This window comes from Cyanistes caeruleus, chromosome 2, assembly GCF_971803275.1.
Source record: "Cyanistes caeruleus chromosome 2, bCyaCae1.hap1.1, whole genome shotgun sequence".
Classification (NCBI taxonomy): Eukaryota; Metazoa; Chordata; class Aves; order Passeriformes; family Paridae; genus Cyanistes; species Cyanistes caeruleus.
The window spans coordinates 115,229,133-115,256,783 of NC_141702.1; the positions used below are offsets into that span (position 1 = coordinate 115,229,133).

Below are 27,651 nucleotides of genomic sequence, written 5' to 3' on the forward strand. Positions count from 1 at the left end.
ACTTTACAGCATTAAAAAATATATCTCTGAGCTGTGCCATCAAACCTGTGCTCTTTCCAAGAACTGTGAAACAGGTCATTGCTGAAATTTCTTGGCCATCACCATGGAGAGTATCATGTTCACAGAAGAAACTTCGAAGTGGCAGCTGGAAAAGTTCAATGCCTGACAGTGTTATGTCCCAGCAGCAGCGACTTCTTAACCCACAGCTTGAAACAGCTTCCAGGAACAGAGATAGCTCTTACATACTGATTTGAAATGCTGTTACTACTCATGTAGCTGAAGCTAACAGAGCCTCTTTTGGTGAAACGTTTTTCTGTGTTTCTATTGGTTCCTTGTATTGTTTCGCAAAGTATTAAATTATTCATTGTGAAAATAAGGAGAGCTATATAAGTAAGATTATGAGACTTCAAGTATTTCAAAAGTTCATTTTTATGTTTACATGCACTTGACTTTTTTCTTGGCAAGAGGGTAGAAGTTGACTTTAACTTGAGAAAGCGGCCAAAGCCAACCACTATCTGGCTGCTCTAATTGCTGTGCAGAGAATCAGTGAGTATTTAACTTACAATAAAAAAATCCTGCCCAAAACCTCTGTTTCCTATAATGACTGTGACAGCAGCTAGGTGAAGAAACTCAGTCTTAATCCTTGACTTGAAAGCTTATTGTTATGGAAAGCTGAGTATGAGGGGAAAAAATGATTCAGCTTTATTATATTTGATTAAGCACATGGTCAAGCAGAACCTGATCTTCTAAGGACCCTTTTCCCAACATTTACAGAGGTAAGTACTTCCAGAAGGGATTTTATCCTGTAGTGAGGTGGAGGGACATCATTCTCTAGGAGTGTTTACCTCTCTGTGTAAACCAGTTTAAACTAGCTCCTTACTTTGGAGTTGCAAAAAGAAAGTAAAATGAATTTCACATTGTGTTTTCATATTCCTCATATAGACCGTACTTTGCTGGAAAATTAACAGCTACAACCACATGACGTGGTGAGACAACCTCAGATCATTGGTCACGACTGCTAAATATCTCAGTTCTAAAACAAAAAAGGAAAATTTCTTATGGGTGAACAGATTAAAACAATTTCAAATAAATGCTCAGTGAGATACTGATTCTTGTAGGTAATAAATTTAAAATAATGTAAGTCATCCTTGTAAATTGCTTGGAGGGTTTTGGTTGGTTTGTTTTTGTTCAGTTTTTTTTAGGTTTTGGTTGGTTGGTTTGGGTTTTTTATGGTTCCTCCAATCCTCTGTAAGCCGCTTAAGATTTCTCATAATTTAAGGTGCATGCAAGCTGCAGTTGATTTTCCTTATTGCTCTTCATTTAAAGGAAAAATTATACAACACGAGAATATTTTTGGTGTAACTAAAAAAATTTGGGGTAGCAACACTGCCCAGCAAAGAGTTTACAGTAAATTCTTTGGAAAAAAAAATTCATTTAACACCACTAAAAGCATTGCACAGATGAAGCATGCACATATTCCAGGGACAGATGTTCCCTCTACTACAGGGTGTCCTGGGAGGCTGCTGTTAGCTAAGGAGAGCAAGTATCATTTTTACTGATTCAGGAGAAAGCAATGAGCACCTTACACATAGGCACTTTGGAAATGTGCCCGAGCGACACACAAGAAGACCAACTCAAGTCCCAACAGAAAGGGAAAATTAAATGTGAACAGATGGGCTAATTCAGCATTTTCAAGGAGTGAAATGCAAACGTGAGAGAAACCTAGCCAGCTACAGATGAAAAGGCCTATCTCAGTTCAATCTTCAAGCTATAATAACAGACTTTTGATTTTTTTTTTGTCCTCCATCAAATTAATCTTCTTGAGGAAGCTGGCATTTCAGTGAGTTTGAAGCAGTCATATAACCTTCCCACTCCTGAGGATTCAGTTTCAAATCAAAATTCAAGGTACCACTCACTAGACTTGTTGCTCTCCATCTATTCAAGAAAAACCAAGCCCATCTGCACAGTTTGCTATTTATGTGTGCCAACATCATCTGTTTGGAAAAGGTCAGGGTGGAAGAAAGTTTTTGTAGGCCAGCCTGTGAGTGCCCTACCAGAGGTACACACAGATGATGAAACAACTCATTTCAGTTTTTCCAGTTTCCAGCACAAGCTGATAATCCACTGCTTTTCCGAACACTACATTTGGATAAATGATTAAAAATGCTTAACTGAAAACAAAGAAAAGGAGAAAGAACACCCACCAGGCTCAATCTCACTTGCCAAAGTTCCCAGCCACAGAAACCTCAGTTACTTGTCACCTACCAGCAGCTCAGTGAACCATGAAAGGTGGATTGGGGCACTGGATAAAGTAAGAATGTGGAAAAAAATATGTGAGTGCTTTTAAAACCATTAAAAAATGGTTTGGGGTTTTTATATGTGGGGGGAAAAAGAGTTTTGGGGAATCTAAAGCACCTTACTATTTCTACGTGACATGAGGAGGAATGCTACAAAAAAGAGTAATAAAAACCCCTTTTTCAGTATTATGACTTGTAATATTTCAAAATATATAATTTAAATTCTTATAGTTTAAAATTTCAGTAGCTGTTTTTTAGATAAATTGGCTTAGTCACCCTCAAATAGATAGCAATTTTCCTGTTAAATTTTTAGCTCTCTTAAAAATGCAAAGCACTGTGAATTTTGAGAAAGAACAATTTTTTTCCTTCCAGCTTTGTGACTAAACTAAAACCTCCAGGTATTTCTATAAAAAGTTTTTTTTTAGGAAAATCAGGTGGGCAATGCAAGAAAGGAAGAATGTGAAGTACAGGCAGCAACATTTTAAGGCTGTGACAGAGCTCAAATTTTTATTCTCTGAATTCCACCAAGCATCTTGAGGCTTACTATCTTTCCAGAAAGAAAAATTAATTCTTAATGTCAAGTCATTATATTTCATCTGAAGTTTATAATCTATTCATATGGGCTCTGCTGCCACTATAGATTATTAACACAAACCCCAAAAAGAAAAAGATGCATACTTGTTTACCCATAATATAGTTCATTATTTATATCTCTTTATATCCCTTTCCAAGCATACATTTGCTTCTAGGCTGCTTTTGTGGTTTGGATTGTTTATGGAACCTACACAGATTGTTCCCCTCACAACTGCTGAAACACCAACTCCCAGCTGCTGGAATAATGCAGAGATCAGCAAGGGATCAGTGGACAGGCTAAGAACAGCTCAGACTCTTAGACAGAAAATGGTTCAAGAACCCTCTTCTATAGACTCTGGTCTGCAATGACCAATGTCAGGTGCAATTAGGGATCCCATTTATTGTCCTCATTCCAGCTCTGTGTTTATTTAGTGGCTATAAGAAGAAATTTTTAATGGACCTGAAACAGGAATCTGTGATAAATGACAGTGGGAGACTGATCTGTGCTCTAGATTCCATCATTCAACAGCATGTGTATGCAAGCTGATCACAGTTAAGAAAAGGAAAGTGGTCTGGTTTTGAAGCTAAAGGGAGCAGAGTAGCTGGTGAATTCTTGTTTTCCTACTTGGTATGTGTAGACTGGATAAGTTTCACTAAAATGCCATTGCTTCACAGTAATTATCCACAATATTCTAAGGGGCAAAGCTGAACTCCTTCCAGGAAAGTAACTATACTGATATGTCAAGGCATAAAAAAGTAAATCTGGGAACCAGTGGCAACACTAAAGACATACAAGTGAATTGTTGAGCATAACAAATACATGAAATAAAAAAATGTGATGCAGAACAGCAATAAAATAGGAGATGCTAATAGGAATGTACTAGGAAAGTCAAAATAGATAAGAGAATCAGAACTACACTGTAACAAAATGTAATTACCTTTATTGTGAAGTGTATCCCAATCTAGCAATTGCACTGTAATTCTTGCCAATAAAATTTATAGTGAATCACTGAAAATGAGACATTAGTTAATAACTAAATCAAAATATTATAAATAGGGGAAATGCCACAGTAATATCTCATAAATTTAGTCAAATATCTTTAATCAAAGAGCTCTGTAGGATCACACTGCAACTCTACCCAACTCAAGTTCTCAAGTCAAGAGTGACAGAATTAGTCCTAGAGAGTTGCCAGATTAGCTGCATAAATAAAACCACAATTTATCATCCACAGGTTTAGGGCACCTTGAAAATCTGGAAATATAGGAAAAAGTAAAAAGCCCCAAAAAACAAAAACAAACAAGAAGCCCAAACAACAAAACCCCCACCCCCTAAAAAATCCAAAACAAAACAAAAAAAACAAAGCAAAGCACCCAACCCAAAATCTTATACATCTGATCATTATTTTAGATATTTTACAGTTAGACTAGTTTTCAGGCAAGCAATGCAAAGGGAATCAAAGCAAAAGTGCTTGCTGTTTAGATGAGAAGTCTTCAAAGTCCTCTCACTCTGGTTCTCCCTTTGTAAACTTTCCTGTATTACTGGAATTCGTGATACATCGTTTATCCAACAGGGGCAAGCTCCTTTGTCTGACAGCCTTTACAGCACAGAAAGTTTCACTAGAGGAGGGAGGGAAATTTTCTCCAGAGAAATCTTCAAATTGGCTTCAGCAGTCAATTCAACTTAGCAATAATAATACAGACTTTTGGAGTTCCAGTTCTGTGTAAGCCAGGGAGGGGATGAGCCCTGCAAAAGCATTCTCTGGCTTTGCTTCTTTCCTTGCCAAAGTATTGTTTCCTCAGCCCTTGATCACCACACCACGGTTTGATCATTCTTCCCCACACTCTGCCCTCAGCTGTTCACAGTTTCCTATACAGAACATGGTTGAGCAGAATAAAAGAGCTTAGGACAGTGAAGTGACTCCTTTTAGTAATAATCTCCAAAGAAAGGAGACATCAAGTGAGATGGACTGGCTAGAATAAATTTTGACTTAGCTTTCAAAACCAGGAGCACGTATGCTTCCAGTAACCTTTCAGTTCTATTGATTCAGGTCTGCTTATCTTAGATCCCTCTTTTTTCCTAATCACATAAGAAAACTGTTTCTGCTGACAAGAGTTCTGTTTATCTTTAATAAATATTAGTAGGTGAAAAATTAAAAAGTGGAAAAGGGAGAAGAGTATTCCCTTCCTGTGTTGGAGCCCTGCAGTGATTGCATTTACTTTCATTAATTTTGATTACATAGCAATGAATGCAGCTGCAGGATAAATTCGCTTTGCAGGCAAACTAGTAAATACAGCATTGAGGTCTGTAGTAAAGGCAGGACCAAATCTGTCCACAGGTAAAATGGGCTCAGGTATTCTATTCAGGCAGGTGGCCTTAGCTTTCACTTAACTTCCTTTCTGCAAATCAAAATCACATTGCTTAAGGTGGGTCATTACTTGGTAGATTTAATTGAAAGATGGTGCATTTTCATTTGTAGTGAGCTGTGTGTTTGTTTAGAAGCAGCAGTATGAGGGAAGAAAAACCCAAGTAAGGAAATGATGCCTACACAGCTATTACTCTTCCACAAATTGAAAAGGAAGCAGTTGTCTGCTTTTTCTGATAGTGTTCATTAGTCTACTGTCCCATACATTATGAATTAAAGACCCCCTGAAGATTAAGAAGGGAGACAGAAGATTGAGGCTGTTCATGTGCATAGAGAACTTTCACTGAAGCTGTCACTGACTAAGGCTTCACTGAGCCTTTAGCACAGTTGCTGGTGTAAATAGAAAGACAATTAGGCTAAACTCAAAGGCCTTCTACATTAGTGTGAAAGACATTTAGCTGGGACAAAGAAAAGATGAGTTGTAACTCTGGATCAGGCTGGGAAGCATCATGAATATGTCACCTCCATGGTGCAGTGATTACAGACCTAATCACAGTTAATTGTTAATCCTGAACAGTTTTGCAGTACTGATCAATAAGCCTACCTGACAATGTCTGGGCTTTAATGAACAAGTAGGCAGAGTTTTGTAATGAGAAATTAATTGATTTCTCAAAAAATATTTTGGCTTACTGAGCACAGAAGGACAGATTTACAGAAAATCAGATTTACCTAACACAAAGCAAAATCTGTTCCAGTGATAGGCAAAAGTAAAATATGCAAATTTAGATTTAAGTAAATACTAGTTCTAAATGGAGCACTTAATTACAATTCTAAATTCCTTACTTTGTTAAAGAAAGTCTTTGAAAAAGCTAGTTCAGCTAAAATAAACTCTAGTATTATTCTGAAAAGAAAAAATAAAGCATAGGATATTCAGACTATTTATGTTCTCTTCTTTCCTTGCTTCCTTCCCTAGAACAGAGACCAGTTCAATAACAATTGCATTTGCCAAAAGCACTGCTGTCGCCAGATTAGGCCCTTTAAGAAGTTCTGATCAAAAATATCCCTAATCATTAATTTGCTTTGTTCTAGTCACTGCCTTCATTCACCAGGCTCTGAAACTCCTGCTGCCTGGAACATGCCAGCCACATTCACTCAGCTCTTTATGCTTTCATTAGGAACATATCACTACAGATATATTTTCAACTGTACTACCAGCAAAGTAGTTAAAGATAAATCAGTAGAGCTATAAAACCCAAGGGAGCTAAAATTGCTAAGCTCACAAATAGTAGATTACATTCCCCAAAATCACAATCAAACATCACTGTGCTCCTGATTTCAAACAGTCCTGTTCCAGCTGTGCTCATTACTCACTATTCATCACTTCCTTTTTTTGAAGATTTTAGGGCCTGAAATTGTCACACTGGTATTTATAACATCCCCAAGGAATACTAAGAACAGTTCCCTAACACTTGGTCCCAAGTACTGTTAGGCCAAAACCACATAGACAAAGCATTTCTTCTTACACATTATGCCATTTTCAAAGCTCCAAAGCTTCCAATCACCTCACATCACTTCCTAACACCCCAGGTCATGATCAGTAATTTTCTGTATTGCTTCCAAAGTAAACCTGCACCACACCTTCCCACAGATGAACTGCCAGAACTACTGCATAAGTTCTTTGGCTCAGGATCATGATGGACACCCAGGAAAACTCACCATTCAAGCTAGGTGTCTAATAACCCTGTAAAAAGCACAGTAAGACTTTAACACCTAAAAATGGATTAATAAGTCAGCACAGTAGAGGAGAAAGGGCTTGCTGGTAGCTGCCTAAGCCATCTAATAATCTGAGAAAGAAGTGAGTATTTACAATTCAATGACATTTTTCTCCCTACACCCCAAGCCTGCTATTCTTAGATGTAGCCTGAAGAAGACACATGTTGGCCAAGAGCCCACAGATCCTTTTTGCACTTAACAGCTCCTGCCAGCTCTTTGTCTCTTTTAAGCAGCATTTACTGCACTGCACTCAGATTTTGGCAGAGCAATGCTGTGTTTACTCCTAGCCCTTCCATCTCCACATCTGTCTCTGACCACCAGGTTATGACCTGAAGTGGAACATACCCATGGGAACCAAGAAATGGTTTGAATCTCCTTCATCCTTCTGAAGGGGTTATTGACCCAGGACTCTTAATTCATGATCACCAAGCACACTGATCTGATATTGCTCACAAGGTGGGTGGCCTGTCCTTTACCCCAACAGCTTTTCCCCTCCTTATGGAAATCGGTATTCCACCATTCAGGGCAGAGGAACAACTCACTTTGAGGCTATCAAACTGGTTAGAATGCAATATGTTTAACCCAGCCATGCTTCCTGTGCATTTTTACAGCTTCAAAGTTAGGTACAAATCACAGCGGGAAATAATATTTTTACCTAAACTATAGTATCATAACCAATGCATTTATTTTTTATCACCTTAATCCTTTAAAAGAAACAAACAGACCAAAAACAAATTGCAGGCCTACAAAATCTTATTTCTTACTCTCAGCTAGACTTCAAATTATCATATAGAAAATTAGGCTGATGGATACTAGCCATTAGTCCTTTTTAGCATAGAAAGTGCTTTTCTCATACTGTCATGAAAAATTAACCATATTCTTTGAAAGAAGGAAGGACTTGAATAACAGTCTGCTGTCAATCAGTCATGAGCATTATGGAACAGAAGCAGCTACTCCTTGTGCTTGAACTCTGATCACTGGACATTTCCCCCCAGCACCTGCACTGACAGATCTTCACAGGATAATTTATTATCAGAGACTGATGACTGTATTAGCAGCCCTTCACTTCTGTTTTTGGATTGTCTGATCCTGGGCACTGTAAATTAAGACAAAATAATCAACTATACAAAAAGAAACCACATTACAAAAAAAGTGGATGTGATAGAATGAGGAACAGAGATGGGATAAATGTGATGTAACTGGTCAGGGATCAGCTCTTGAAGCATCTTCATATGCAATCATTACATGTGATAAAGAACCAAGGAACTTCCTTAACACCAAACAAGAGCTTGCTCCTCAATGTTTCATCTTGTTCTGAAGAGGAATTTTGTTGAGTGCTTTCAGGTGGATGTTATAACCAGTCACAGTCTAAAAGCTGAAAGATTGTGTCAGCAGAACCTTCACAAAAAATATAGGGATCATTATCTAATTAGGATCATCCAACTGCAGTTCAGACTTCTGTGAAAGGATTTCAGAAGGAATCTGGTAACTCAGTCACCAGGACTCCTGTGAACCTGTGTTGCTTATCTATCAGGCAATATGAATGAAGAATCCATGATTCACTACAAAACAAGCAATCTTGGCCCTTGGAGAAATTTAAAAAGTAATAGCATGATCAAGCTTCTGCCAGGAAGGAGAGACTTTTTAAATTCTGTCTCTGGCCAGAGGATGCAACAAATGACCTTCTGAGGACCTAATAATCACATTTCTTTTGGAAAAAGTGACCATTTTCTGACCTGGCCAGGAGACAAAGTTCATCCTTTCCCTTCTCAATTCTCTTTCAAGCAGAACAGGCTGCTGTTTAGATAAATATACTTGGAAAACTGACTCTGGATAGAGAGATTGCCATCTAGAGAGAGCTGAGATTAGGAAGTATTACTTTCTCAATTTTGTGGAGTGCCTATTAGACTGGAAGAAGTGAAGCCTCAGGGAGGAAGAAGTTTAAGCTCTTATTCACAGCTGAAGCCTTGATACCCTCTTGACCCTACCTGCCTGAAGGAAGGTACTGGATTAAATGCATTCTTAAATCAGGAACTGACATGAACAAATGACTCATTTAACTCCAGGGAATCTATGCTACAGCCAGAATTGGAATCCACGTACACAAGTTGTTGGACTGTGAATCAGTGACAAATTTATCCTTGGCTTCTCTGTGGTACTGCAAGAGAGAAACACTTGATGTTTATCTGATTTAACACAAGCCATGCTAAATACTGTACCTAAAATGGAACATATAAATGGTGGATGGGGAAGAGGAGGCAGAGAAATAGGCTGGGAGAGAGAAGAATTAGGGATGACATTTTATGTCTTTTAAAAGTCTGACCTTTTGGAAATACCACTGTGTACATTTTAAATATTAATAAAGGCAGTAGCTGTTAGGAGACACAGGGCTGTTGTCAGGGAGTGACCTTTTATTGAAGTAAAAGAAAATTGACAGTTTTATTAGCCAAAGACTACTGCAAACAGAAGCTACAGGAAAAAAGCAAGCAAGAAAGCTGTCACTGTAATTAGCTACATTCTGTAAATTAATCTGAGGATGTCTCTGTGCCTAAGCATTGCTGCAGGTCCCTCTGTATCTTAGCCTGGATATACCAAACATCTTGAGAGTTAAAAATAATAGCATATCTCATTTAAGTTCTTTGAAGAGATATTGTTCTTAGAGAAAACAACCATGACACTAGGATCCTCATGACTCTGTGACCATCACTCCTGAATGTGTCCCATTCTATGCACATCCCTCAGCTCTCAGCAAGGTGAGAATCCTTTTCAAACATCTAGTGCAGCAGGCACAGATCAGGGATGAGACAGCAATTACCTCAGATCTATTTTTGCTTTTCAAGACTAATTCATTAAAAGATGATGCTTCAAATTACCTAGACTTACCCAGAATAGAATTTTGATGCTACATTACTAGGAAAGAAACAATCACTCTGATTCTTTATCCCAAACTGTTTGGGGTTTTTTACAAGAAGTAACCTGAATTAACTTCTTGTCTTCATTTCTCTACAGTAATCTCAAGGGTTCAGCTGTGTGTAATCCAAGGCCAGTTGATAAGCACAGCTGTGTAACCTTGGCTCCAGCTCCTGACAAAATTGCTAAGTTGTGAGAATGAGCTGTGAAAAACAAATCGAGTAGACCTGTCCAAGGTAAGAAAAATGAAATTGTAGGCAAAGGTAAGATTATCCAGACAGGTGAGTCACAAACTCAAGGACTTGAGAGGAAAAAAACCCCCACCAACATGAAACTGTTTAAAGCTCTGCAGAGAAAAAAAAAGCCCACACCCAAAAGAGACTTGGAAGTTGATGGTACATCATCAAGGACCTTTGTTCCAAAGGGGAACAGAAGTCATTCCTTCCCCACCCAACTGCCTAGCCACTTTCTTTTATCCAGGCAAGGAAACAGGTTTATGAAGAGTTAATTCAGACTCTTCAACTCCTAGTGGGAAAGAGGGATCAGAGAAGGAATTAAAACAAAGGAGAGACACTGCTTGTCCTTCGGATATCCTTTAGTGACAAACAAGGCACTGCATACATTTGTGCACTTCTCTACCATTTACTTAATGTGATAAGATAAGGTCTTTCATATGTTTCAGCTCCATTCAGTGTTTTTTTTTGTTGTTACTTCTATCACACCACAGAAAAGGCTGGTTTATAAACCATGGTTAGTGTAGACATAGAGGGCAAAACCTCCCCTCCTTTATGTCTCATTCTGCAGAGGGTATTTCAATGCATAACATTTAGAATTGATGAGCACCCCACAAAGCCAGCAGAATCTCTTCTTGAACATGGGGACACCTCTAAGGGCAGTGGGAATGAGCAAGACTTAGAAACAATGAGCAGCATGGGATTCACTCCAGAGGGAAACGAGTCAGCTTGTCAGCAAGTTCCAGCACAAAAAGGACATGGATCTGCTTTAGTGAGTCCAAAGGAGGCCACCAAGTTAATCAGAGGGATGGAGTACCTCTGCTATTGGGGTTGTTCAGTCTGGAGAAGGAAAGGCTGGGGGCTGACCCAGTTGTGGCCTCCCAGTACCATGAGGGGCCTGGAGACAATGGGGAAGGACTATTTAAAAGGGCCTGCAGTTACAAGGCAAGGGGTGATGACTTCAAGCTGACAGAGGGCAGGTTTAGGTAGGATATTAGGAAAAAATCTACCCTATGAGGGTGATGAGGCCTGAGTGTCCAGAGAGGTGGCTGTCCCATCTCTGGAAGTGTTCAAGGCCAGGCTGGATGGAGCTCTGAGCAGCCTGGTCTAGTGGAAGGTATCACTGCCCAAGCTAGAGGGGTTGGAATTAGATGATCTTTAAGGCCCTTCCAACCCAAACCATTCTATGGTGATTTATCTCTCAGCCAAGGATAAGCACACGTACCACAAACCAGCCTTGCTGGCTAATCTGTAGATCCTGGGTTCTCCACCTGCTCAAACACACTGCAAATATGCACACAGAAAGAAAATTAGAACTTTAGAAAATAACTTTTTTTTATGGAGGTATAATTTAATTTCCTTTTTTTTTTTTTTCTTTTGGAGTTATGTTCTTTAGCTGACAAAACACAAGCTGCATTTGTTTGTAAAAACTGGCAGGATGGGAAAAGGTAAGCCTAAAACAAATATTTATTCTGCATGACAGACTTTAATCAGTTAATTCACAGAGGCATCAATGTGAGCTTGAGAACAAGCTAAAAATATTTTCAGGAAGTCATAGGTAAATCAAATAGGAGAGAAAAGACAGTGAAGTAATTGTAAGGAGATTTAAAAGTCTATTGCCTGGAAAAAATATTCCAGGTGGTGCTATTCTTTAAAGTACAGGAAGGCACTTTACACATAGAGAATGGCAACAGTAACACAGAAGGACTGTGGAAGCAGCTACGTCTCTTACCATTTAGTTCTATTTAGAGGAGCCAAATTTCTCTTAGTACTGACAAAGTTTAGGATGCCTTGAGGGCATTTTCGTATGACAATGTCATGGAACACCCTGGAAAGAGAGACAAGTCACTCCCTTGAAACTGGGGGCGCAGCCAGTCCATGCTAAGGAGGGCAGACCTGGCACCTAGCACTGCAGTGCAGCTGTTCAGCAGCACACAGAAGGTCATACACCCCTCTGGGACATAAGCTTCAATCTTCAAACAGAGTTAATGAAAGGAATGCCTTCTGACATTAATGGAAACCATTCCCTTTGACTTTACTACCCATTCTTACTCACACCCCCACCAGTACCCAAACCCAGATTATCCAAAACCTGAAGGTTATGTCAGCATTTGCACATCTTATATAAGAGAAAAGAAATAGATACTATAAAAAAAGGCTAATTGCCATCTAGAAGTACATACATCATTTTGTGGTGCTATCACTAAACTTCTGCTGAATGAAATCTGTGTCCTCTCTCAAGGCACAACAGTAAACACACAAAAAGTTACAGAGTTTGCAAAACTCCAGTGTGAATGACAGAGTTATTTAGGAATGTAAGGGAAAAACAGGCTAAAGAAGAAACTGCTACAGTACATTTTGCAACAACAGGAATGAAAACCTTTACAAAAACAAGTTGTTAGCCAAAGTTTCCTTGATTAATTTATGGAACCTAAAAAAGAAGGATGCCTCATCCTTAGATGTCTTTCAAAGAGTCTTTTGCAGAAGGGATTAAACTTCTTGAAATGACAGAAATGTCTCTGTTCTGAAACAACAAAATGCAGCCTGTCAATAACTAAGGCTCTTAGCTGTGAGCAGGGAACCTTCTGAGCACCTTCCATCCCAATCTATATATTTATACTAAAGTAACAATAGCAAAATATAAAATAATGCTCTTTGATACTGCATTTCCCCTTGGTATCAGGAAAATGATTCAGTTTTGTGGTTTCCAGTCAGAGAGATGCAGGCAATGACCAGAGGACTGAAGTGTAATGGGTAAATCAATTTTTCTCCTTTGCTTTTCAGAAATATTTTGCTTCTCCCCAATCCCTAGCATTTATAGCTGTCTTGAAGTTGAAAAGCAGATTTCTGCTGAACCACAGCCTAAGGAAACTCCTCAGTGTACATGAAAAGTGAGTTACTCTCCAGGGAAATGGCAAGATATTTCAGCTTTTTGTCCAGAGATCTGAAGAGATGAAACATCAAATAGATATGAAAGATTCAGATACAGCAAAGAGTAAGAAACCTTTATATCCAGTCTATGCGTAGTACCTTCTTAATGCACTCTTGTCTACAGAAAATCTCTTTCTGTAGATCTCTTCATGCCTGTGCAGAGATCCTGCATTAGTCTTATAAACCACTAAACCCCCCAAATTACTTAGATGACCCAAAGTCAGAAAATTTTACTTCTGTGATGCTTAGCAGCTGGTATAAATCAGAATTACAACTTCAATCAAAGAAGAAAGACCAAAACATATCATCCATCAAAACCATACCTGGGATACCTAAGGAGTGTGACAGGAAAATATGCACATGCCTAATGATACACAGCAGAAGACCACAATTATTGTTGAAACAAGATATTCTTTTGGAAAAAGAATGACTGGCACATAGTCACACATCTATTTGTGTTTGCAGCTCAACACACCAAAAGGCAAAGTAGGAAAAAGGTCTGGGTGGGGGTTTTTTCCTCCCCTGGTTCTGAGGTCTTCCTCACAGTAGAAAAAGAAAGCTTATTTTCTTTTAAAAGTTATATTCAAATATATTTGCACCATAAAGAATTCTTTCACGTTGCTGTTTCAGCTAAAATATTATCTGGCCTCAGCAGAAGTGCTAATATTTGAATTATCCATTTTTTTCCTTCTGAACTGATAGGAAGTTACATGATACCAAACAACTGTGGCAGGGGACAGAAGAAAGCAGTCCAGATAAACAGGAAGAGAGTAGAAAGCTTGAAGATGTGAGAAAGGGAAGGATAAGTATTTTTAGTTATTTTTAAAAAATCAGAGAGTTAATATTTACAGAGCATATTGCATCTGGAGGCATCTGCAGGTGTTTTGGCATAATCTGGAGATACCAGAAATATCCAGGCCAACGTTTTTAAGTCAACACAGGCATTTTAATCAACAGTCTGTTCTGTCTTTGCACATACATTTCCTGAGGGTGTTTCCTACCTCTACCAGAGCATGGCGCAAGCAGCTTGTGCTTGCACCAGGGAGATGAGTGGGGAAAATGAATTTTAAAGCATATGGTAAGCTGGGCTGGCTCCATGACAAATAAATTGTATGTTATCCGCTAATGGCAAGGACGAAGAAGAAACAGAGAAGATGCTCAGGTCTACTGGCTCAAAAAGTTATGGCCAGCTGTTACCAGCCAAAGTCTGTCTATTTATTTAACATTAAATTTGCTGCAATTCTGTGTCCAGTGAATAAAAGCCTTAAATCACCAGTGCTTTCAGTACAGCACCTTTCATAATAATGAAAATTCTCAGTTGTAGCCAGAGGGAATGTTAACAGTTTCTTCTCCCCTAAAACATTGGTCTCTGCTGAGGTTAACAGGCCTCACAGTACCCAGCAGAACAACCACTCATTTTCTTCCAGCAGTAGATGGTCCTTTCATTTTCTACAGCTTTTTATGCAGCACCACGATGTAGTGGTGCTTATATCACAATTCACTTTGATTAAGTGGAAGACAAAGTCCAGTGACTTGGGCTAGAGATTTTCTCTATGATTGCAGCAATTAGAGTCTGAAGTCCTCATTTTTCTTGATTTTTCTCTAAGATAACAACAGGCCTCAGGTAAGTCTGTAATTCTTCAAGGCTCCTTATAGGCAACAGAGAACAGGCTGAACTGTCTTAAGGTAGTGGTCCCCCTTCCCTGACAGTTCTGGAAAATGACTGGTGTCTTTAAAATTAAATGAGCAGCTGATGCTTCAGCTCCCAGTGTATAACAGTACTTTCCTACACTTAACAATATTTAAGAGACCACAACACATCCAGAGCCCGTGGTCTTACAGGAATGTTGATAATTTTGAAACAAGCCTTATAAAGAATATTCAGTATATCATTAAGACCTACATGAAAGTCTGTGCTTAATTGCACTTATGATAGTTTGGAAATCTTTTTAAGTAGGACCACCCTGGAAAAAACATAGCTCCTTCTTATTGAAGGCTGTTAGACAAATGCATCAGTTTTACCCCTGCAGTAATTTAAACCTCTGCATGGATAGAATTGTCATTTAAAGATTTTTTTGCAGTCAGTCTCTTAATGAGTCTTAGCAGCTCCAAATATCCCAGTTGTGGGTTTGTTTATGTGTAGATGTCAGTAGCTCAGCTGGATAGAGTGCAGAGGAGAGTCAGGAAAACAGAAACCTAGAAAACACAAGCTACAGAACTGGATTTGATGACCCTCAAGAAAAAAAAGCTAGTACTTCCAAAGCATTTCATAGGCAGGAGTCCTGACTGGTGGATCACAGAGGGAAGAAATTTGAATTGCAGCAGAAAAGGTTCCTGACAAAGTCCAAGAACACATTAATCCAATTCATTCAGAAACACATTCTTCTTCCTCATTCTTTCACTATTCAACCACTACAAAATTATTATGTCATTATTTTAGCTTTTGTATTTTACAGAAATTATTTTTATTGTGGCAGAGATGCGACTTCAGAGAGATAGTAACAAACTCAAACCTTTGTGTCCAGTAAGAAGACTGAGAAATCAAATTTTCCTAGAGAGCAAGAAGAAATTTCAAACCAAATTTAGAGGAGTGAGCTGCAATGGGAGGCCTTTACAAAGGTAGTTTGGAGGTTCCCATAATTTTTCTTAATTCAAGAAAAGATTAAACAAGACTGAAAAAGTAAAATACTCTCTAAAGTATTTTCAAGTATTTTAAGGATACTGAGTGTGTTTCCTGCCTAGACATTTCTCTGTGGGAGCCCAAGCCACTGTTTGTAGTTTACATTTTTTCCCATACCTCTGCTTTCTTTTACCACCCCTATCAAGTGTTTACCTGGAGCAATACATGGACAAAACACACGTGTCTGTGTGACCACATGCAATCCTGGACTGAAAGTTGCACGTGAGTGCAGAAGCAACTGCCTGAGACACTTCCATCCCATCCACACTGAGTGTGGAACCTCCAAAAGGAAGAAGAGGTGTCATAAGCACTTACATTGGTTGTAAGTTCAACTGTGAGCTACTGGCAAGCAGCTGGTTTCAAGGAAGAAAGACCCTTCTCTGGCACCAGTCCCAAGCCATTGTTTAATGTGGTGTACCCAGACTTTGCCCAATGCTGCAAATTCCAGCAGCCATTCAAATATAAAATTAATCTGTTTGTTAAAATGTCAAAGGAATTTGGAGTAGGAAAGAGCAGACACCTATAAGTCTTTTTTCCCCTTGATCTCCAGAGCTCCTTGCTATTTTTTTCAAAGCAGTATTTCCAGAAACTGATTAAAAACAAGCTGCAGGTTTATGGAGAGTCATTTGTATAAAGATGCAACTAGGGGAAAATCAGAATTAAGCAAGTTCATTTTTTCTTGCTGGATAAAGAGTCTGGAGGGCAGCACTCAGCCATCCTGTGCAATCCCAAAGGCACAAAACTTCAAACCTGTGTATGATGGTCACCTTGTGAATTAAGAACTGTCTTGAGGCTTCATGTATAAACCTAAACTCTGCTGTTATAAGAAATGGTATTTCCCTTTGGTATAAATAAAACTTACATCTGGATTTTTGAATTCTTTGTTCACACTCCTGTGTTATGATTGTTCCCAAGCAGTTTTCTCTTTCCCCAGGAGGTGCAAGAAAGTAGCTTAGCTAAGCCAAACAACAGTGTTTGTTGTATAAGAAGACGGGCTGGCTGTCTCTCTGGCCAAATACATTATCTTTGGTCTACTAGGACAGAGGGAACAGGGCACACTTTAGAGATCTCTTGGGGACAGGACTTGCATCTATTGAGAGCTGATATACTGACAAAGCCCAGGCAGAGGGAATGAATGGATATTTGGTACCCAATTCAATAATATAGGTAATTTGTTCATGTGCAGCAATGGTGGATTCCAGACAGCTGCAAACGAGTGGGTGCAGAACAAACTGAAACCTGGGCTAGTGCAGAGCTGCTCTCCTGTGCACAACACCTACTGAAGGGTATGGGAACATGCTTTTGGATTTGGCTTCTGGGTCAGTGGATCAAGCATCCATCTGCCACTGTGTGATACTTGGGTGTTTCCTCCCCTCACAGAGCCCTCTGTCACCCTTGACAAAACAATGAAAATGTTTTTGCCAATTTTTTGGCTTCTTTGGGCAGTAAACAGCATAGATATGTTCTACAATTATTCACAATCTATTGCACCTATCTATACATTAGGTTCCAGTTTTAGTTGTACCACCACAAACTACAATATAATTACTAACACTTCTGACAAAACAGATTTCTGGAGCCTTTATTTACATGAGTTCTGTAGCACCCAAAATTCTCTATGCCTGCTCTCTGACAGAGAACTGCATTTGGAAATCATGAGTGGGAGTTTAAAATAGGTTCAGCATGCAGCTCACACTGTTCCCATCTCTGACATCCATATGTGGTTTGGACAATCTGGAGTTTTCTTTGAAAGGCCTCACTTTATTTTGCAAAATAAAGTTCTACATTTGCTGCTATTAGGCTCTGCAAGTTGCAGAGCTTTAAGATGTCACTAACACAATAAACAATGATGTTTATAAACAGTCTGATGGCTAAAGAGACACACACAGGATCAAATATTTGCCACACAAGCAATCAAACAAATTGATAAACATGAAGAAAATGATTATAGAACTATATAATGTTCTATTATTAACCAGCAATCTGCATATCTTCCTCCAATTAATGCCTAGAAAGGAGATGCGAGTCAGTTGAAACTTAATTACTGGCATAACACTTTGTTGATTAGAAACGCAGTAACAGTCATTGCTTCCACTCCATTTATACAAGGCCCATAATAATAAGCCAAGGAACGTCAGTCACTGCTTTCCTGCCAGTAGTTTCTGCTGCAGCAATAGCTTCTGGTGTAAATGCACTCCTCCACCCATGTCACTCAGCTCAGTAATTGCCTTGCCACTCACATAAAGAAAACAATTTCCGTCTTTGATGGGATTTTGTCGGCTACGTGAAACTGCTCCTGCAATATCTGCAGAGAGGTGTTAGGTGGGTTACTTTGGTGGATCATAACATGAAACTAATCTTTAAGGAAGCAGGTGGAAAGCGAGAGAGGCTTATATACTGGTAGGTGCTAGGAAAATGGTGCTTTCCACATGATCAACAAAAAGGAAGTGTTCAATGAGGTAGAACTGAGACAAGAAGGCAGAAGGAAAGGGAAGAAAACTGCATTTCCATTTTCATATGAAGAATGTCTCTTAGCTCAGCCCATCTTTCAGAAGCTCTTATAAAACCATATATACTTATTGATATGGCATAGGTAGCTGACCAGCACTCTAATTTCAGCTTTCTTTATGTTTGGTCCTCCCCAGACACTGCACTCTTATCATCACCATTTCATCATTCCTAGCCTGAAGCTGCAGATGCAAAGAGTTTTCCTCTCAGTATGTGACATGCAGCATTCTTCTCACTTCACCACCTGATTCCTAGAATGAGGTCACCCAGTATTTGGCATTTCATTCTGCTTCTCACCCGAGGTGAGCCCACAGTCCAGCTTCAGGTTTCCCTGGGACACCTGAGGCCCTCCCCAAGCTCTTCATGGACTCACATGCCTCCGCATGACCCTGGCTCAACCTGGGAGGAGGACATGTGCAAGGACAACCTCTAGGATGGTAAGCAACAACTAACCTTGCCTGCTTGCTATCACAGTCAGAACTTGCAGCAACAGAGACAGCACTTTCTCCTCCCCTGCCCCTTGCCTCCCAGGTGGATTTATACTGAGGTTTTCATAGACAGGTATAAGAAACACTCAATTTATATCTCTCTCTTATGATGATTGAAAACTTTATCAGAAATACAATTTGTGAGTAGCAAGTTGAGGACAGAGTAAATGGAAAGACTTACAGAAAAGTGCATTTCAAGACTCCTTTTGGATGGAAAGTCATATCAAGAATAGGATAAGGAGGCTTAAAATTAAAGGCAGAATGTAACTGTCCACAGTATCAGCCTCATCTCTAGTGTTATAATTCAAATTTTCCCTTGAAGGCATAAGGGACAGAATGAAACAGCCAAGCTATCCATTAATAGATACAGTAGCTTTGCTTTTACATTTGCAAAAGAGCCAGAGTGAAGTACTATGTACAATTTATTCAAATTATTATAATTTACACATTTTTCCACCAGAAAAATAAAGCACAACTTACTGAAGTCCCAGAAATTGAGGACACCAGAAATGACAGGGAATATGGGGACTGGTCAATAGACACACATATTCCAGCACGGGACTTGTTTAAATATCTGATAGGAAAAACGTAATGAGCAAACCCATCTATTTCAGTTGCTCCCAATGAAGTTTTAGGTTTATTTCAAATCTGCTGCTCTAATATTTGATATTGCTGTCCCAAGATCCTCTGGCAGGACTAGAATTAACTGTCTTCAGTAAGCTTTCTATTTCTGAGCACTCTCCTGAGGGAGATGAATCATGAAGATCTTAAATGCACCAGGCTCCTCACCCCTTCATAACATTGTCTATATCTTAACAGCAGCACAAACTTTTAGCAAGTAAAAATATATTAAGTTAATGGAAAAAAGCCCTTTCATTCTTAGCCCAAATGGTTCATACTTCAATCGCAGTATATTTCATCATAGCAATATTAAGATACTTCCACAACCACTCTTGTGGTTCAAGGAGGTAAAAAGGCCTATTTGCTTCTGGGGGACATCAAATCTAATCTTTTGATTAATTACAGCACTTTTTATGTATAGGAAAACCTGGATCCACACAAACCATGGATTTAAGGAAACTAAAGCTCATTGGTTCTCTCTCCACCCCAAAAGAGAGCATGGTAACAATCCTTACCTTCAGAAAAAGCATGACAGATGTTGATGCACATCTTCAGGAGCATCCAAAACCTCCAAAGCTGTCACAATTTATACCTTTGTGAATTATGGAATAGCACAAAAGTAATATTTAAGGATTAAGTAATTTATTTATTTCAAACAACACAGAATAAAGCTCTTAATAATATTCTTTCATGTTTTTATGTTTTTAACATTTGGGAAAAAATCCAAACAAATGAAACCAATTTTAAAAAAACAAAACCCCTCCTTGGAAGGTAGCCTGATTTTGTATTGATCACTTCTTGCTCTTCACATATGGTAAAATGTTATTTTTAATGTTGACTACACACTAAATAAAGAGAGAGAGACACATGTTATATCCAAAATAACCCAATGTTGGGCTTTCCTGTAAATGAGATCACCAGCAGTACCCCAGAGTGGATTTGTGCCCTTTCGGTGGTACTTTCTATTTCTTTAGCATAGCATTCCTTAAAACCAATAAATAAACATAAAATCTACAAGCTTAAAATACAATCTAGGGAAAACCAATTCACAAAATACAAGGAGCTGTTGAGACAGAATTTAAAGTGTAATCACAAATTTAGGATGGTGCCCCATATATGCTCCTCTCTTCAAAGTTTTCAATAAATCTCTTACATTCCTATTCCCATTCTCTCCCACTTTCTATTATTTTCCTCATATCTATTTTTCCTTGCAATCAAAAGCAACTTTCCTACTTTCTCATTTGAAAATTGAAAAAATAAATAAATTCTGTAGAATCACTATGTAGACAGATAAGAAACTACTGCATATTTCAAAGAGAAAGTTTCACGCTTAGTATACTGAAAAATGAAATCAAATGTACACACCACTTCTGGAAAAAAGCAGGAGACAGTTTCAAGGAAATTTTTCAAGCTGTAGGGATTTGTCCAGTACCTCTTTGCTCTAATGAGTTTGTAAAAAAAAGCAAAATCAAAAAATAAAACCACAAAATAACAACCACCATAGCTGATAAGTAGCATCAGCGTGATGTTCTGCAAGACCTTCTTTACAGCACTTTTGATTTCACTCTGCATATGCTTGATTGTGCTTGTGCCTTTCAAGTGCACGAAACAGAGCAAGGTGTACTCAAGAAAATAACATATTTGGCACAAAATTACAAAACCCCCACCCAAACCCTTCTCATTTCTATTAGAAAAAGCAAACCATAGGGTCTGGCCAGGAAGAAAACAAGGGCACTTACAGAAAATTGAAAGGAAAGAAACTCTTTCATCAGCATAGCAATAAATAGCAAAAATAAGCAGCAATAAATAAAAACAATGATTACTGCAGGGACTTCAGCCTGCACCTCACTAAGTATTTAACCCATGCTCCTCTTATGAGCTCAGTTAATCTCCTCCCCTTGGTGCTTTTTGCTGAGGTCCCTATTTGTTAATCACTTGTCTGCAGAGCAGGTTGGCTATTTTAGCTCTGACAGCTATTAGTCTCCAGGCAACATGTGGCACCAGCTTTTACACAAGTGTCTGTATTTACTCATTTATCCTTTCACTTCTTTGAGGGGGAAGATGATAAAGTCAGCATGCTGCAGACATGAAGAGAAGACAGAACCTCAGATAATAGAAGAGAGCACATCTCTCACACTTAATTAATATCAAATTTATGAATATTCATGCAAGGAACACCTAGGTCAAGATGGAGAAGGGTGTTTTGGAGAGAAGAAACAAATGCAGCTGCTGATTAGCTTTGTAAAGGCACACATGAAAGGTGTGACTGATTGCAAGAAAAGGTGTTTCATGTGTCCCAAAAGCCATTCTTAAAGCAATGTAATACAAACCTTGGGATATCTCTGGCAGAACAAACCCTGAAATGACTAGTGTGTAGCAACATGGTCCCTTGTGTGGTCACCATAAAAGTGTCACGAAGCCAAAGGACATAAATATTGTGCAAGTAGACTCATGGGATTAATAAAACATCACATAAAGGCTTCTAAATGCAGTTCAGCTCACCTTCTAAAGAGAACAGGAAAAGCTCAGCCCTTCAGCAGCCTTCTTCAAAAATCCAAGCTGTCATGCTTCATGTTAAAGATATCTCATCAGCTTATGTGAACATGCAACGCCCACGCCAAGGCTGCAGGGGAGCAGGGGACCCTAAGTGAGCAAAGAAACAGAGACCCTTCAAGCTTTGTTTGCATTCAATAGCAACAAGAAAGCCCTTGTATATTAAAGTTAATGGAAACACCAGGATGACAACCTACTGAGAAATCCAACCCCATGGAGGGGGAATTTGGCTGAATTGGCCCCTTGACTTTGATAACTGAGAGGAAAAACCCTAAGTGACAGCTAGAACAAGAGGTTGTTGTTAGAATCACTGTAGGTTTCCTAAATGTTTGGGGAGTTTTTGCTGTGCCTGTAAGTGCTTCCAAGGTTGTAATCAAGAGCTCAATTATTTGTTGCTACACAATCAATTTGCTTTCTTGTGTTTACATTCTTGCTTGAACTTGCCTGATGTTGTGTGACACTGGGGTAGCTTTGGCAAGCTGAGGTGTGTAATTTCTCCAGAGGACAATAAAAGAAATAAAAGAAGATCTCACAAAGAATCTGCAGAATGCTCCATCAAGAAAACTGAGTACTCTGAAGACTGGTGTTATAAAGATACTGGACACAGGAAAAAAAAAAAAAAAAAGTATATTTTGACAGATACTTTTCAGTGACCTCCAAGTAGGGGAAGAGATGGTTTATGACATGAGGGGATCTCACAGTGTCTCATTTTGATGTAAGCAGAACCCAGGACCAGCAATCTGTAAGCTTAGAAGAAAACACAACTTTCATTCAGCAACCTGAATTTCAGAGAATATTTACGTATTTTCTGTCTCTTCAGGCTGCATTGGCAGTACTCTCTGTGTGTTAGTTTTAAGAGCTGCCTGATTATTAGCAGCTGTACCTGATTATATGCCAATTAATACAAGAGCTCCCACAGTGTTAATATGAAGGGTTTCCTTTCCTCTGCTGCTCATTTTTATCTATGATTTCAAGAAAAATCTACTGATCACCCCATGCTAATACAGTCATTTATTATGGTTATTAGGCTGTTACAAATCCCAGGGAACTTTGATAGATCACTACTTTAGATAGTGGATTTATAAGAAACATTTGGCAAATCATTTTGAGGAACAAAATCTCCTGTCTCTAAACCTCACACGCCCAGAAGCACCAGATACTTGTGTCTGCTTCTCCAGTGTGCTATGCAAAATGCCCCCAGTCTCTCTGTTCTCCTACACGTCCTTCCTGGTGGACACTAATAACCACAGAGGTGCATGACTCTACTGACTGGGAACCAATTCCAGAGACAGATGGATCAGCCACAGGGAGGGAAGTCCTGGAGCTGCCTCCAGGTCACACGAGGTGACCAAAAACTGCAGGGCAGGACACCCTGTTTCCAAAACCAGGCAGCCACCCTGGCCACCTCTGAGATGCGTTTTCAGGGGACGCCTTCTGCACACCCCAGCAGGTCCCTGCTCCTGCCTGCACTTGGAGCAAAACAAAACCAAACCCTTTGGCTGAGATTTTTCAAAAGCTCCTTAAAAAGGTTTGTGACTGGGAGGTGGCTTAGGTCAGTCTGCTGCTTTGGGAAACTCTTCTTATTTGTAGTGTATTTTGTGTAAAACATCAGTGTATAAATATTCTGAGAATTAATGCTTTCTGCCTCATGGTGACTGCATAATACAAAGAGAAATATCACCTAGAAATTACAGCTGGTTTACAACTGCAAACTATTTCTTTTCATCCAGCTGGCTTGTGATATGAGCTGCTCTGTATTTAAAGGCAGAGCTTTCTCCCTTGCTTGTCTCAGTTTGGGTGACTTTTATGGTGTTTCTTTGTAAAGCTCTTCTACCAGGGCAGTGATTTGCAGTTCACATAAGCCACCAGGCTCCTGCATTATGACCTTATAGATAATACAATTTAAAATTCTGATTACAGAATGGTTCTTTGAAACAGGACGGAAACTTTTGCTGGTCTGTGAGCTGTTTTGCTTCTCTTGAAGCATATATGAGTTTATTTTGTCATTTCCTAAAGATCAGCCATATCCTCTACAGCACACAGACAGACTATGTATTTTCTGTTAATCCTATGGTTATTAATCTCTCTTGTGGTAGCAGCCATAGCTCAGAACCCAACCAGAGAAAACCAAGATTTGAACTTAATACAGTCATACAAGGTGTTTGTTTTTTACAGGTGACACACCCATGGATGGCTGTTTCCAAATGTGGCATTATTCAATGAAGTACAGAAAACAGCCAGACTAAACTATTCAAAAATAATAACCTTTTTGCAATATGCACTATCTCTACAAGTGAATATATTAGTGTTATTATTAATAGCCTCACATTAATGCAAAGCTGTGCTGTCACCTGCCACAGAACAGCAGCTGTGTATGACTCCATTGGTTATTACATTACAAGGATGCCTGGAGCCTTATGCTGACATTAAGTGAAGTAAGCATGGAATTTAATGCATTTAACTAAGTAAAGAAAAATTTTAAATCATACCTGTAATTTAATATATGCATGTTCTTCACTGTGGCAATTACCCACAAGTCCACAAAGAACAGGCTGGGCTTGAGGCTATCAGACAATTTATTCATGATTACTCTTACGGATGATAGCACTTCATGGTTCCCAAAACAAGCTTGTTCATTACATTGCTTTCTGCTAACTGTATTCCTGCAAGATGCCCCTTTTAAGTATTCCTGGGGAGGTCTTTGAACCATGAAAAATACCAGGAAACTGACACAAGAGTGATTTAAGCATCATAGATAAAGCAAATATGCAAAAAGTGCATTTTGTTCTGATGCTGTCTGCAGTCCTTTAATCAAGGAAAACATTTGCTCAGCCAGGAAAGAATGAAAGGGAATTGAAGGGGAAAAAAAAAAAACCTGTTCAGAATTATTAACCTGATTTTCCAGTTCAATTTTTACCACAAAATAAAAAAAAAAAAAAAATCATCACCTCATATAATTCTCTGGACTCACCTATTCTCACCTAGGTAGGTTTGCAGAAGTTATGCTACCAGAAATTTATGCCTGTTACATTATCTGAATCTGTAGCCTTCCAGAAGTTTGTTCCATATTTCTGAATAGACTGTGCACCCTGGTGTGCTGAGGTCATCCAAATGCTCCAGTTGGATCATCCTCAGCAATTAGCAAATAAATCCTTTGTCTGCATAGGCCAAGTCCCTGTTTCAGGTCACCATGTTTCTGACACATGAGATGTCTGAAATGTTGAGCTGAAGTTTACAAATTTAAAATTCCAATGGCCCTTTTTTGTTTATGTCTCAAAAACATAAGCAGTAAGGCATTTGGGCCCTTACTCTGCCATTCTCAGGTAAGTTCTGTGTTTCTACAGGTCAAGCCAGCTGCTTTCCAGGGACCATGCCAGCAGTTTGTCTTACTTTTATTGTTCAGTGTGCCAAGGAGACAAGGGAATGGGTCATGAACATCATCAGAAACACCACATTTGTTTAAACATATTTGTCACCTGTCTCATTGCCATTGGCTTTGCAATGGCAAATTGCAGTAGTGTAGAACTACTATGCAGTAGTGTAGAACTTATAAAACTGTTATTAAATATTGGCCCATTTTATTTGCCTAGTTATCAGCTTGGTTAATTTTATTCTAAAATAATCAATAATGTATTTATCTGGCAAAACATTTTCTCATTTTTATCCAGCCAGCGTAAGACCAATGTTGAAAAGTTTTTCTTCATTACAGCTCTAAATTATAGTTTGTTTATTCAGAAAAAAAACACACAGAAAAGTATGGTCTTATCTAGCAAGTGAGATTCTAAGAGATTGTGCTTTATGAAATTGTAGTTGGAAGTTGTAAAGTCTCAGGATTGTTCCACTGAAATACACTTATGCTGGAAAAGAAACTCTTGGAATGAAAAGCTCTGCTCTCTCAAAAATGTTTGGATTTCATTTAGGAAGTGAGATCAAAATATTTTGCCTCAGGATAAGTAAACTGGTATTGCAATATTTGGTTTGTGAGACAGAGTCAAAATATTAGCATCGTTACGGCGATAACATGCAACTCTCTGACAAAACCCCTCAGCCTGCAGAGGAATTTCCCACAGGTCATTGCAAGGATTCAGTAACATAAGCCAGGATAAAATGCTTCAGTATGGCTCTGCAAACAGAAATTAATTTTTATGTGAAAAAGTTTAAACTACTTCACTTCAGCTTAAAGTCCTGAAAGGTTGTATTTGGACACTCCCATTTGAAGAGTTTCTTTGAACTTTGGTTCCAGATTTAACTTTTGTTCTATTTTATGTGGATTTATTGTCAATATCATTATTTATTTTATAATCTTCCATGGTCAAATAAATACTACATTTTTAGGATTTCTAGTATCTGATTATGTTTATCATAATTCAATAAACTAAACTACCTTAAAGTAAGCTAATTTGTCTGTTCCAAATACATATTGACATGGCTTTAACAAGGCATAAAGGATGAAGGGTAATGTTTTGTTGTTAGAGGGGAAAAAAAAAAAAGTCTGCCTATTGTTTTACCTGGCAAGAGTCTTCCAGCTTCTAAATAACACTGTATTCTGCAAAAACTTCATAGCCTAGTATTTATTTCCATTTCTTGAAAGATACGTGACCACAAAGATGAACGTGTTGCTCTCCCTGCTGTGTCCTCACTGAGGTGAGAGGGGTTGTGCCTTCAGTGCTTTGAACTTCCTTTTTGGCAGATAACACACACTGCTAATAAAAATAACATGTTCAAAGGCATGGTTAAGGCCTGTGCTTAGGTTGTGTGAGAAGTTTTTATTGAGCACCTCAGAGCTAGGAACACCCAGGGAATGCGGGGAGAGGGAATAACACCGGTCACACCAAACTGCCACACCAAACACCTCAATAAAGCTGGTGCCATCACCTGGGATTCTTATTATTGAACTCTAGAAAAAGCCACAGCACAGAAAAATTGAAAAACCTGCTGCTTTAGCATGTGACTATACGACCCAAAAGGGAAGTGGAGGCTCTGGAGAGAGAGAGGCACTGTGAGGTGCCATGAGGGGAGATGGTGGCCATTGTCTGGAGGCCTTCCAGGCCATGGTGGCTCCCCCATCCCTCCCTCTGCTGTCCTGCTTCATTCCCACTGCCAGCTCCGACAGCCATGGGGCAGTGCCAGGAGGAAAGATACCTCATACACGGGATTTACCTCATACATACCCCAAACAGGAGGCAAAACCCTCCTGCCAGGCTGGGATGGGGCAGCCGTGCTGAGGAGAGGCTGCCGTCACTTCAGGCTGAGGTGGGAATGCCACGGCTGCAAAAGAGAATGAGGACTTTTACTTGTCTGACCTGAAGGTGCAGTGCAGCCATGCCCTGAAGAAATGGCTTTATAAACACCCTCTCAGATCAGGGCCTTTGAAATTTAGGCAATCACAAGGAAAAATTGGAACAGAAACAGCTGCTGAGGCCCAGCATCCCAGAATTCTTGTCCTTCCGTGGATGTCTTATCCAGTCCAAGAGTACCACAGAGTACTGTGCTGGGCCTTGCCCTTTCCCTGCAAAGGGAAATCTATGGGATTTAATCCAAAAAAGACAACGTTTTGGTTTTAAGGGAGGCCAGTTGGTTTCATTTCAATGCTTTTCTGTATGTTCTTCATCAGAATGAAAGCTACCATTATTTATTTTATCTCATTCCACTCTGATTAATTTCCCAAGCTACATGCATTGAAATGCAGAATAAAAATATGGCAAATTATAACTGATAGCA

The 27,651-nt window shown here is 39.0% G+C and overlaps 1 protein-coding gene across 1 annotated transcript in view; it reads right to left on the reverse strand.

Moving 5' to 3' along the window:
• Window positions 1-27,194, reverse strand: part of SPTLC3 (serine palmitoyltransferase long chain base subunit 3) — a 153,993-nt gene extending 126,799 nt beyond the window's left edge. Inside the window, exons 1-4 of the mRNA XM_086872596.1 lie at window positions 27,102-27,194; window positions 26,439-26,630; window positions 21,880-22,020; window positions 19,893-19,969 (exon numbers count right to left, since the gene is read on the reverse strand). The gene's annotated coding sequence lies outside the window, so the exon portion shown is untranslated. The remainder of the gene's footprint in view (window positions 1-19,892; window positions 19,970-21,879; window positions 22,021-26,438; window positions 26,631-27,101) is intronic.
• Between the last annotated feature and the right edge of the window lie 457 nt (window positions 27,195-27,651).